Raw genomic sequence first — 11,500 nt, 5'->3', positions numbered from 1 at the left:
AAATTAATCCAAAAAGTCTTCAGCATTAGAAATATTCTATGTGCAAATGAGAACTACTATTCTCTAAAGAAATAGCTCCAAAATATAGCTTTATTTTAAGCTTATCATTTTATGTGCATATGTCTTGTTGTATAGAGATGTCAAACATTCCACCCCTATTTCTATTTGAGCTTATCACCCCTATTTCCATTTGAGGGATAACTAATGTGTATGATAATAGAATCAGAACCAAAAATAATCATGAAAGACTAGAATGATGGGTTGGATTTAATGAGATGAAATTTAATAGGGATAAATATAAAGTCTTGTTTATTTTTATTGTTATTCAGTTGTGTCCAATTCTTCATGCTTCCATTTGGGATTTTCTTGAAAAAGTTACTGGAATGGTTGGCCATTTCTTTCTCCAATTTATTTTACAGAGGAGGAAAATAAGGAAAATGAGGGTAAGTGATTTGCCCAGTATCACATAACTAGTAAACATCTGAGGCTGAATTTGAACTCAGGTGTTTGTGCCTCTAGGTCCAGCTCTCTAACTGCCCTATATAAAATCTGTACTTAGGCTCAAAAATCACCTTCATAAATGGATGATGAGTAAGCATAGTTAGACAACAATTTGTGAGAAAAGTATCTGAGGATTTTATAAATACAGTATGAATCAAAAGCTTTATATGGCAATAGCCAAAAAAAGAGTAACATCTTAGGCTACATTAAGAAAAGTCAACAAGAGCTGTAATACACACCATTTGGCTTGATGATGGGTAGCGGTGAGTGACAGACATTCCTTTTCCATGTTTGGACCACATCTGGAAATTCTGAGTTCTGGCTGCTACATTTTAGGAAGTACTCCGAGAAACTGAAAAATGTCCAGAGGAAAGCAGCTCAAAATGATGCAATGAAAAACTTGTTGAAGAAACTGGCAATAGTGCCATCATTCTAGGCCCATCTATATCCAAAAGAGCAAAGAATAAAGAAAAGGTCCATTTTGTACATAATTTTATAGCAGTTCATTTTTAGTGGCAAAACAAGAAAACAACTAGAGACTAAAAGGCTGTTCAACAATTGAGGGATACTATTATGAGGAAATAAATTATTTTTAAAAGATATGGAAAAATTTATATGTTCTGAGTCAACCCTGATAGAAAAACCAGAAGAACAATTTATATTATAACATCAAAATTATAGAATTGAAGAATTGAAGACCTTTATACAATGATTTATAATAATAATAATAATTTTCATTAGATTGTGACTTTCTTGAGCATTTTTTTGTATTCTTAGCATAGTGCCTAATAAATGCTAACTGATAGACTAATGGAGAATGAAATGAGCAGATCAAAAACAATTTTCATAAGGACAGCAACAGTGTAAAGAAAAAAAATTTTTGATAGTTGTAAGAACTATGATCAATGCAATGACCATTAATGATTCCAGAGACTTAATGAAGTATGTTGTCCATTTCAGAGATAGATTTGGAGTACAGAATGATATATATATATATGTATATATATATATATGTATATATATATACATATATATATATATACACATACATACATACACACACACACACATACATTTTTATATGAAGCCAGAATCTGTTTTGTTTGACTATGCATTTTTGTTACAAGAAATTTGTTTTATCTTTTTTCCTAATAGATGTTGAGGTGGGTGGGACAGAAAATAAATTTCTGTTAACTTTTTCAAAAAAAGAAGCAGTGCTACAGATGTGGAATGTTACATACATTTTTAAGATGAAATAACTATATTATTAGTTTTACCTAACAATTTTACTTTGTTACAAGTTGGTAATATTTATAAATGTTTGTAATGTTAAAAAGAAAATACATCAATAAAACTTTTTAAAGAGTGTCATTGTAACTTAAGAGAAACATAGGGTACCTGGATGGTATGTGGATAGGGGCCAGGTCTAGAGATAGATATATTTATCTTCCTGGGTTCAAATCTTACCTCAGATACTAAGTAGCTATGTGTAACCCAGATCAAGCCACAGTCTCATTTGTAAAATAAGCTGGATGAAGAAATGTCCAAGTACTCCAGTATCTTTATTAAGAAAACCCCAAATGGGGTCACAAATAGGTAGAAATAACTGAAAAATAACTGAACAATAATAACAACAAAGAAGGAGATCTTATCTTCAAATTATCTTCAAGTATGTGAAAGGTTGTTGTAAGGAAAAGGAACTAGTCATTTGATTGGCTCTACTTGGAAGAATAGAGAGACATTAATGGCTCCCGGATATTCCAAAGAGGTAAATTTAGCATTAAGGTAAGCAAAAGGCCTCCTAATGATTAGAGCTAGCCAAAATGCAATGTTCTTGGGTTTCTTCTTTCTAGAAAGAAATAAAAAGAATGAATGGATCACTACTTGTTACTCTTATTGTAGATAATTCTCTAAAGGATACAAATAGTGGTTGGTCTTTGAGGTTTTGTTTAGCACAGAATTCTGAGAATACACTATTCTGTGATCCATGAGCCCTGTAAGATATGCCCTTGCTTACATGTAAACCTCAAGCTGAAGCTCAAAGAGATTGTCATTTGTCTACAGTCACATGGCTAGTGAGTTGTAGAACAGAGATGCTGACTACAGATCCCTAAAGTTTATTGAATTTTACAATAGAGATAAAAATATATCCAGAAAATACCACTCATAGAGAGTGCCTTTCTCATAACAATGCACATGACTTCACAGTGACAACACAAGTCTTTTTCACTATGTACAATGATATGTTTCAGAAATGCTAGGTAGAAATCAAATACTTTAAAGTCATTAGATGTAAAGGCTATTTCAAGGAACCATGATGAATCATTTTGCAAGGAAAATGATCAGCATGATTCTAATTCTTGGCTTTGAAAGTAGAAATTTGAATACATTCCGGTTTTCTTAAGCTTAAGCATGGTTGAATGTAAAGTATTACAAATTGTTCCATTAGAAGTGAAATAAATGAATTTTGAAAGGTTTAGAGAAAAGTATAATTTTGCTTTTGTATTTTCTAAATAAGGAAATTTACATACTTCATTCATGGTAAAATGTAGTTTTAAAATGAACACATGATCTTGTCACATCAAGAAGAAAAATAGAAGAGAAACAGTTTGAGTACCTTTCACAGATATGGCTAGGGTAAGAAATCTCAACCAACTTAGTTATAGATGTTATTATAAAAGAAAAAGTAAATAAATTTAGCCACAGGAAATTGAAAAGCTTTTACACACACACACACACACACACACACACACACACACACACACACACACAATCAATCAATTTTAATTAGAATGAAAAGGGAAGCTATTGATCAGGAGAAAAAATCTTTGCATCACATATCTCTGAAAAAGTCTTAAAAATAAGATATATAGGTAACTAATACAAGTATATAAAATTGAGAGCTATTTCCTAATTGATAAGTTGCCAAAGAATATAAACATAGAATTCTCAAAAGAATTTCAATAATAATTATATGAAAGATTGTCCCCAAACCACTAATAATAAGACAAATGTAAATCAAAACAACACTGAGGTTTTATTTTATATTCAGAAAATTGCCAAAGGCAAAGTTTTTCTCACATTCAGAAAACTGAGAAACATGAAAAATGGGAATAATCAATATTAGAAGGGTACAAGAAGATCATCACATGATGTTTATTATTGGAAAAGTTCTAAGTTTATTGATCTAATCCTTCTAAAAAGCAGTTTGGAATTGTGACAGTAATGATAGCTGACATTTATATATGATGCACTAAGGTTTACAAAGAATTTTTAAAATGCTATCTCTCTTGAGCCCCATGATAAAACAGATAAGGCAGGAGACAAGATTCAAACTCAGGTCTTCCTAATGCCAAGTCTAACATGCTAACCACTGTGCCACATGCTTTAAAAAATGACTAAAATGCCCACAGTCTTTGGCCCAGAGATATTAGTGCAAGACATATGAACCTAATCAGTTTTTTAAAAATAAAAAATGCCCTGTAATACACTAAACATTTATAGCAGTGCTTTTTGTACTACTAAAGAGGCAGAAACAAAATAAATAACCACAGACTGGGAATGACTAAACAAATGATAGAATATGAATGTAATAGGATATTATCACACTGTAAGGGAAATGAATAGGAAGAATAAAAAGAAGAATGCAAATATATATGCATTGCTGATGCAGAATGAAAAAAGCTGAAATTGAAAACAATGTCCATGCAACCCAGCTTCCATCCCAGGTTTGGGAGGAGGAAAAGAGGAAGAGGTTGTATGCTACTGTCTTTGCAAAGGGAAACATAACTCCTAATTGACAGAGGTAATGCTGGTAGTTAAGTTGGTTCTAGGCATTCTTTGGGAGACACATGGAGAAGGAGAAGCAGTTGAGAGGTAAAGGACTACAGTCTTTCAAAATTTAAACCCATCTTCTATCATGTCCCTAATCATCAAGGTCTGCCATTTTAGAGACTACTAAAAGATTAGTTCCCCTCAAAATCATTCTCTTTCTCTTGATATGAGTTGAGATTTCATCTTGATTCCTGCTAAACAGTTTATTTATCCTTGTGCTTTTCCTGGTATAGTTTAATCTGTAAAAATTCTCTAATTTTCTATTTGCTATTTTTTGGATAAATGGGTTTACTTATTTTCCACTGTTTGTGATATACTATGATATCACTATTTATATACTTTTATGTAATTAGCATTTGGTAGAAAGGAACTAAGCTAACTAGAATAAGCTAAAGACTTACTTTAAAAGAATAATGGAAATACTTTTCCTTCTGAAAGAAGACTTACTTATAACCCTGTACCAAAAATGCATATAATTTTAGCCTGATAGTCCTCTTGGAAAAAAAGAATGTTATAGAATTTTTCCTATCCCTCCCAGAAAGAATACCTGGTACAGGTTCCCACTCTCCAGTGGTTGAGCTGGACTTAAGATAATATGTATCCATACAATCCTTGAGCCACATTTTGACATTTAGGGGATTGGCTTGCATCTCATAAATGAGCGTATCTTATGTATACCACATTGACAATAATATAAATGTAAAAACTCACACCATCAACAAAACTAAATGCTGTGTATCTATAATAACCAAGCTGTACTCAACAGAGAGGAGAAAATAGGCCTCTTTCCTTTCTTAGAAGAAGTTAAAGATCATAGCATGGGCATGGATCATAGCATATTCTGTCACTCATTTGCTATATTGTTTAGTTTTACTCAGTTGTTCCCCACCACCACCTTTTTTCTTATATATTCTATAATATGGGTTAGGGGAAGAGGAAAGGATGTAACTGGAAATGGATTGGAATGGTAATAAAATAACAAGAGGCAAAAATAAAATTATTTTTTTAAATTCTGTAAACTTATAAACTGTCAAATTGTTTTCAAACATAATGGCATAAGAAGTCATCTTTAGCTATAACATAGGATTTGGATCCAGGAGGGACTGCAAAGATTACCTAGACCCCTTACTTTAGAGATGAAGAAGTAGGTTTAGAGGAATAAGTGTATATAACAAATAGAGATAGTATAGTAGCATGGTCAAAGGTCTAAGGCAAAGATACTGGTGGTGTTTGCCATTTCTTTCTCCAGATCATTTTACAAGAGGAAGAAACTAAGTTAAACAGGGTTAAGTGACTTTTCCAAGGTCACACAGCTAATACATGTCTGAGACCAATTTTGAATTAGGGTCTTCCTGACTCAGGGCATTCTCTCTACTGTGCCATTCTATCTACTGATCATTCTATTTACTGAGACAATCACAAAAGGTAGAATGAATTACTTTGTTTATATGAAATTGAAAGATTTCTGCACAAAATTAATAAATCTAGGTTGAGAAAAGAAGTGGATGAATAAGAAAAATATATTTTAATAAAATTTCTCTGATAAGGAGTCCATATCCAAGATATATAAATGAGAAATATTTATATGACTAATAGCCATCTTCCAAAGACAAATGGTTAAAGAAAATGATCAAACAGTTCTCAAAAGAAAAATTGCAAAGTATTCACAGCCATATTAAAATTTTCTAATAATAATAGAAATGGATGTCAAAACAACTCTTGGATTTTACCTCACATCCTTCCAATTAGCAGATGACCAAAAAATGGCACTGATTAATGTTGAAGGGGTTGCAGAATAATATGCACACTAACATATACATGTTAGTGAAAATGTGAAATGTTACAAATGGTACCATTTTGGAAAACAATTTGAATTGTGTGAATAAGGAAAGTAAAATGTCCATATCTTTTGAACCAGAGACTCCATTAGGGGATTTATACCCCCAAGACAAGCTATAAATAAGATCTCATGCACACCAAAATATTTATGCAGCATTTTCTGTGATAACAAAAAACTGAAGACAAGGTAGATGTCCATCACATGGTGGTGGTAATCCCTGAGGCCATGAAGAATTGAACATAGCTGAATGACAGAACAATAACAAATGAATCTAATAGAATATCATTTTTCTGTAAGAAATTATGTATATAATAAATACCAAGAAACATGGAAAGATCTATATGAACTCATATGGAATGAAATAAGCAGAACCAAGGAAAAATATACACAAAACAACAAAGAAAAGGGAAGAAAAAAATCACATGCCAAAAAATCAAATAAATGTAACCAGATTATAAAGATCAAGCATACTCAAACAAAAAAATACAATCCTCTAATCTTCTCCTTTATGGAGGGCGGAGGTCCATAGGTGTTGCACATTGCACATATCTTTGGACTTTTTGATGTATCATCATCTGAGAGAAAAAGAGAAAAGAAAATTGGGGGATCACTGTAATGACATAAGAAACAAAAGGCATCAGTAAAAACTTATTTTTAAAAAAGCATAATGGTTTTCCATGTGGAACACAATTAATAGAATGTAATAATGTCATATTTCCATTGGCATATAAAAGAAACTTATGTAAACCTTTTCTGACAATTCATTTTTATCCTATCAGTTAATCATGGTATAGAGGTGAGCACTGACTGGCTCTAGAGTCTAAAGATCTGAGTTCAAATCTTATGTCTGGTGTTTACTACCTGTGTGATGTTGTTAGTCATTTAACCTCTCTTGACCTTAACCACTTTTAAAATGAGAACAAACTAGCTGTAGTATGATTTCCCCTTATGGCTTTAGACCCACATCTCACAGTATGATAATACAAATCACAACTTTGCCAGAAGTAAACTTTGCCACAAGATTACCTTTTCTGAATACCTACGTTTCCTTGTTCCTACCTTGTTTATACAATAGCGCTTAACAGGTTCAACCTTTTTAATGATAAATTTCTGTTCATTTATTTTAGTTTTCCTATTACATTAAACTTACTAAGGATGGAGACCATAACTTACTCATCTTTGTATCTCCCGCAGCACCTAGCATAAATGACTCACAACTAATAGGACTCTGATAAATATCTTTTGAGTGGGTAAATGAATGAAAGAATACACAAAGATCTCAAAGGTCTTTAGAAATTCAAGTTTGTTATTTCTGAAGTACTTCCACAAGGTACTTAATAAATAGCAGATCAATGGACTTCAAGTCAGGATACTTAAGTTCTATTCTTGGCTTCTCCATTAATCAACTATGTGCTATTGAGCAACATACATAATCTCACTTGGCTACAATGTCTTCTTTTGTAAGATGAGAGATTTACACTCTATCTTCTCTAAAAACTCTTCCTTTAAAATTTTATAATTTTAAATCCTTTCTATCATCTGGAAGAACCTGAGGCACCATATAATCAGACCAGAGTACAGGACTCAATTCAATTAAATCAATCCCCCCCAAAAGAGGGTGATTCCTATGCTGAAAATTGTTTGAGTTCCTACAAACATGTATTAAAAAAAACCCTATCTGCCAATAACAATGGATAAAAATTGACAGAAAAAAACTATCTAAAATATTTGCTTTGGAAGTCTATAGTTTTCCTTCTTGTATTTTAGTGGTGTTTTTATTTTTATTTTGTTTTGTTTTTGCTTTCTGGACTTTTTCAATGGAATGACAATGCTCTGGGTGAGAAATACAGTATTTTATTTCAATTATTAGAACTCTTTTTCACTAGGTCTCAAAAACCAAGTAATTAAGATCAAACTTTAGGTCTCCTTATGTGAAATCAGACTGAACTCTTAGTGATTTTAACCATTTTACTCCATTTCAAAAGAGAAACACAAATTCAATATTTACATTAATTTTATACAAATTTCTTTAAGTTGTTTTCAAAAGAGACTCACCTAATAGCTGTATTAGAGAGGACAAGAAAACCAACTTCTACCTTCAATTTCAGAGTAACTTTCAGGATTCAAACAGGGAATAAGGGGCAATTGTCCTGCTAAATATGGAGAGGAGTTTCTTTTAAAAGAGGAAATTCCTTAAGGAAGCTGTTTTAAGACAAATACATGTTCAGGATGAAACCAGCAAAAGGTGTGAAGGATTTCCCTTTGATTTCTCAGTTTGTGTATTTGGGCTCAGACACAGACAACATTTTATGCACATACGAATAGAATGCTAATAAGTCTCCTGAGACTACAGTGGTATTTGACACTGAGTATTATAAACAGAAAGGTTTTTTTGGTAGGGGGGTTTTCCTTTCTAGTAAGTGGGGGTGGAAGTACCTGGGGGGAAAAATCTTTAGGTTAACTTTTTACCTTTTAAAGAGAGCCCAAGTCTAGTTATTTGAAGGACTCATATATTCATATCCACATCAAAATTATTTCGATATTTTCATGGTATAGTTACCTAATAACTTTTGTCTTTTGAAATGAAAAAATATCTTTTAAAGCTAAAAATAATTTAGCTAAAAATAGTTTAAAATATTTGCCTATCTTTCAGAAATCTCCAGAGAATTATATTATGGTATAGACAATTGGCCAATGCACTGAGATACATTACCATAACCATTCTTGGGATAAGGGTCTCCAAGAATGTCCATAACCATGAAAAGAAGATAGCATATCAGCTTATCATGTTTAGGGACATATTGAAAAAGAAATAATTCTCCCCTGTGCTCCAGTAAGATCTGCATCTCACACACAGGAGAGAATTCTGAGGACATAAACATGTGATTGTTTTTTCATTTCTTAAACAATACTCTATTGTAGACAGGAAAAGAAATGATTTAATTAGTATATTTGTTGCTGGTTAATTTAGAGTTGCTTATAATAAGTTATAGCTACAACTAAAGTAATATTCCCTAGTTTTTAATGATTCTTTTAATTTAGACAAGCATCTTTATATTTTAAGACCAATCAACCTAAATAGATCCCCTTGAAATTGCAATTCTACCCAGAGAATCAATTGTCAGATTCACAAGATATATTTACAATATATGATAAATAGATCTGATTCTTCCCTGATGAATAAGGGCGCTGGTGATTAAGTTTATCAAGCAACTCTTTACCCTTACCATGCAAATCTTAGAAGCTGCCCCATCACTGCACTAAATAGTACCTCTTTTTTTCCTGCATAAGTTATAAACAACTTTTAAAATTCCTGCATTTGTTTAATACTATTGTAAATCTCAGGCTGCATCACTACCTGGAGGGCAGGGGTTCTAATCAGAATTGCTTTGTACATGCCTCGTACCACATCACTGAAAAAAGGCCCTTTAAATTCTGGTTTTGTTGATTGAAAAAATATCACAATTCCCTTCCAATGTACATTCTTCAGAAGGCGAAATCTCGTGCCCACTCACATAAATAATAATGTTTTTTTATGGAAACTTCAGGCACCAAAAAATCCATCAAATCAAAATTTTATACTTTCTGGGAATATTTAAAGAAAATGAAATTGTATAAAATATAGACTTATAAATTAGGGCATATTTTAAATGGTAGATTTCCTAACTCCATGAAGTCAAATACCAAAAATATAAAACTGTTGAGTAATTTGGAATTTTAGAATCTTTTACCCTTTCATTCTTTTATCTCTATCCTTTCCACAACTCTTTTCAAAAATTTAGAGACCTTTTTAACTGAATGTTTTAAAGTATATTATTATTACAGTATTTTCAAGAAGTCAATTCCAACCTGTTTCTGGGTATCTTTAAGTAATGACATCAGAGTAAATCAGGGTTCAAATCCCCAATCTGCCAATACTATTGATAGTTTTGGGCAAGTCATTCAATCTTTCCAACCCTCAGTTTCCTCTTCTGTAAAATGAGAAGACTGGATTATATGACTTGAAAGTTTCCTCCCAAGCCCTAAATCCATGATTTCTAAGCCCAAAGACTCAGTAAGATAAATAGAGGCAATTCTCTAACAGAAAACCAAAGAGTAATTGTACTTTTTTACTTCACAAACATTTGTCCCATTACCACCTCTCTCCTCCAGTACACACACACACACACACACACACACACACACACACACACACACACACACACACCACAGCCCCTGTGTTCTCTGGGGGTCTTAGTTCTTAGTGCCAGACCAATTGCCAGCAATTGGTTCATTTGAAAACAATGCCCATGGAATTCCACATTCCACAGAAGAGGACAGATGGCCAAGAGTAATTTATAGATGTAATCCTCACTGGACAGGTGGCCTGGCAGGAGGAGGTAAAACTCTGTAAGACTGTGACCTTCCCCACCCTCTCAATTAGAAGCCTCATTTGAACAGCTGCTATCATCTTCAGCTTCCATAAGCTGTAATGTTCATTTTTGCAATTGGAACTCAAACAACTCTGAGCAAATTTTGAAGTAGGAGTTGTATATATACTTTTCCTCCTCTTCCTTCTAGATGCCAGGTTACAGAAGTGCTATATGCCTTGTGTATGTGCTGTTAGTGCCTGGCAAGTTATGAATGCCCAATAAATATCACCCAAGAGCACACACAATATGCTGTTAACCTAGAATCCATACAACAAAGATGTCTCAAATATCAATTGTTGCTACCAGTTATTTAAGTTTCCACATAATCGTTTGTAGCTTAGTTTAAATTATTAGAGCCTAGCCAAAATTCAGAGAGAACCCTCCAAACTATAGTCCTTACCAATGTTCTTGTCATGCAACTTGAGGAATGACCAGGTGTGTTGGTTGGGGGAGGGGAATGCTGAAAGGCAAATATTACAGAGACTGCTTTAAAAATTTGATAAATACATAATGTTTGTGCCTGATAGACTAAGGTGGAGTTAAGCCTGATCTTACCTGTAATGAATTATTAAGCTGACTTTAAAAAAGTAAGATATTCTCTTGCCCTCTAAAATATCTTTCTCAGAAATCTTTTCACTTTCTCACACTGACTGAAATTCTACCAATTAGAGATTCATTTAGGTTAACAAACTCCTCTTTTAAAATTCAAATGCCCTTTGGGAGGTTTATGAGTCATTCACACCATAGAGCGAATTCATTTAATTGGTAGTGGGTACCTAAAGAAAATGAAACAGAAGGTACCAAGTAGTGGGAAAGAGTTATAGAAAGGAAAAAGGAAGGGCAAAGAAAATATATATCAACTACTTCAACATTATTCCTAAAGAAGGACTACCATAAGTCTATAGTCTCTTGG

The 11,500-nt window shown here is 32.8% G+C and overlaps 1 long non-coding RNA gene across 1 annotated transcript; it reads right to left on the bottom strand.

The window, feature by feature from the left end:
* Positions 1-819: 819 nt before the first annotated feature.
* On the bottom strand, positions 820-8,329 carry LOC141565782 (uncharacterized). Its single transcript, XR_012489119.1, has 3 exons — positions 8,231-8,329; positions 6,647-6,750; positions 820-853 (listed from the first exon to the last, which is right to left on the bottom strand). It is a non-coding gene; the product is annotated as an uncharacterized LOC141565782 (long non-coding RNA).
* Positions 8,330-11,500: the final 3,171 nt, after the last annotated feature.

This window comes from Sminthopsis crassicaudata, chromosome 4, assembly GCF_048593235.1.
Source record: "Sminthopsis crassicaudata isolate SCR6 chromosome 4, ASM4859323v1, whole genome shotgun sequence".
In the NCBI taxonomy this organism is placed as follows: Eukaryota; Metazoa; Chordata; class Mammalia; order Dasyuromorphia; family Dasyuridae; genus Sminthopsis; species Sminthopsis crassicaudata.
This window is presented reverse-complemented; position numbering and strand designations above follow the sequence as displayed.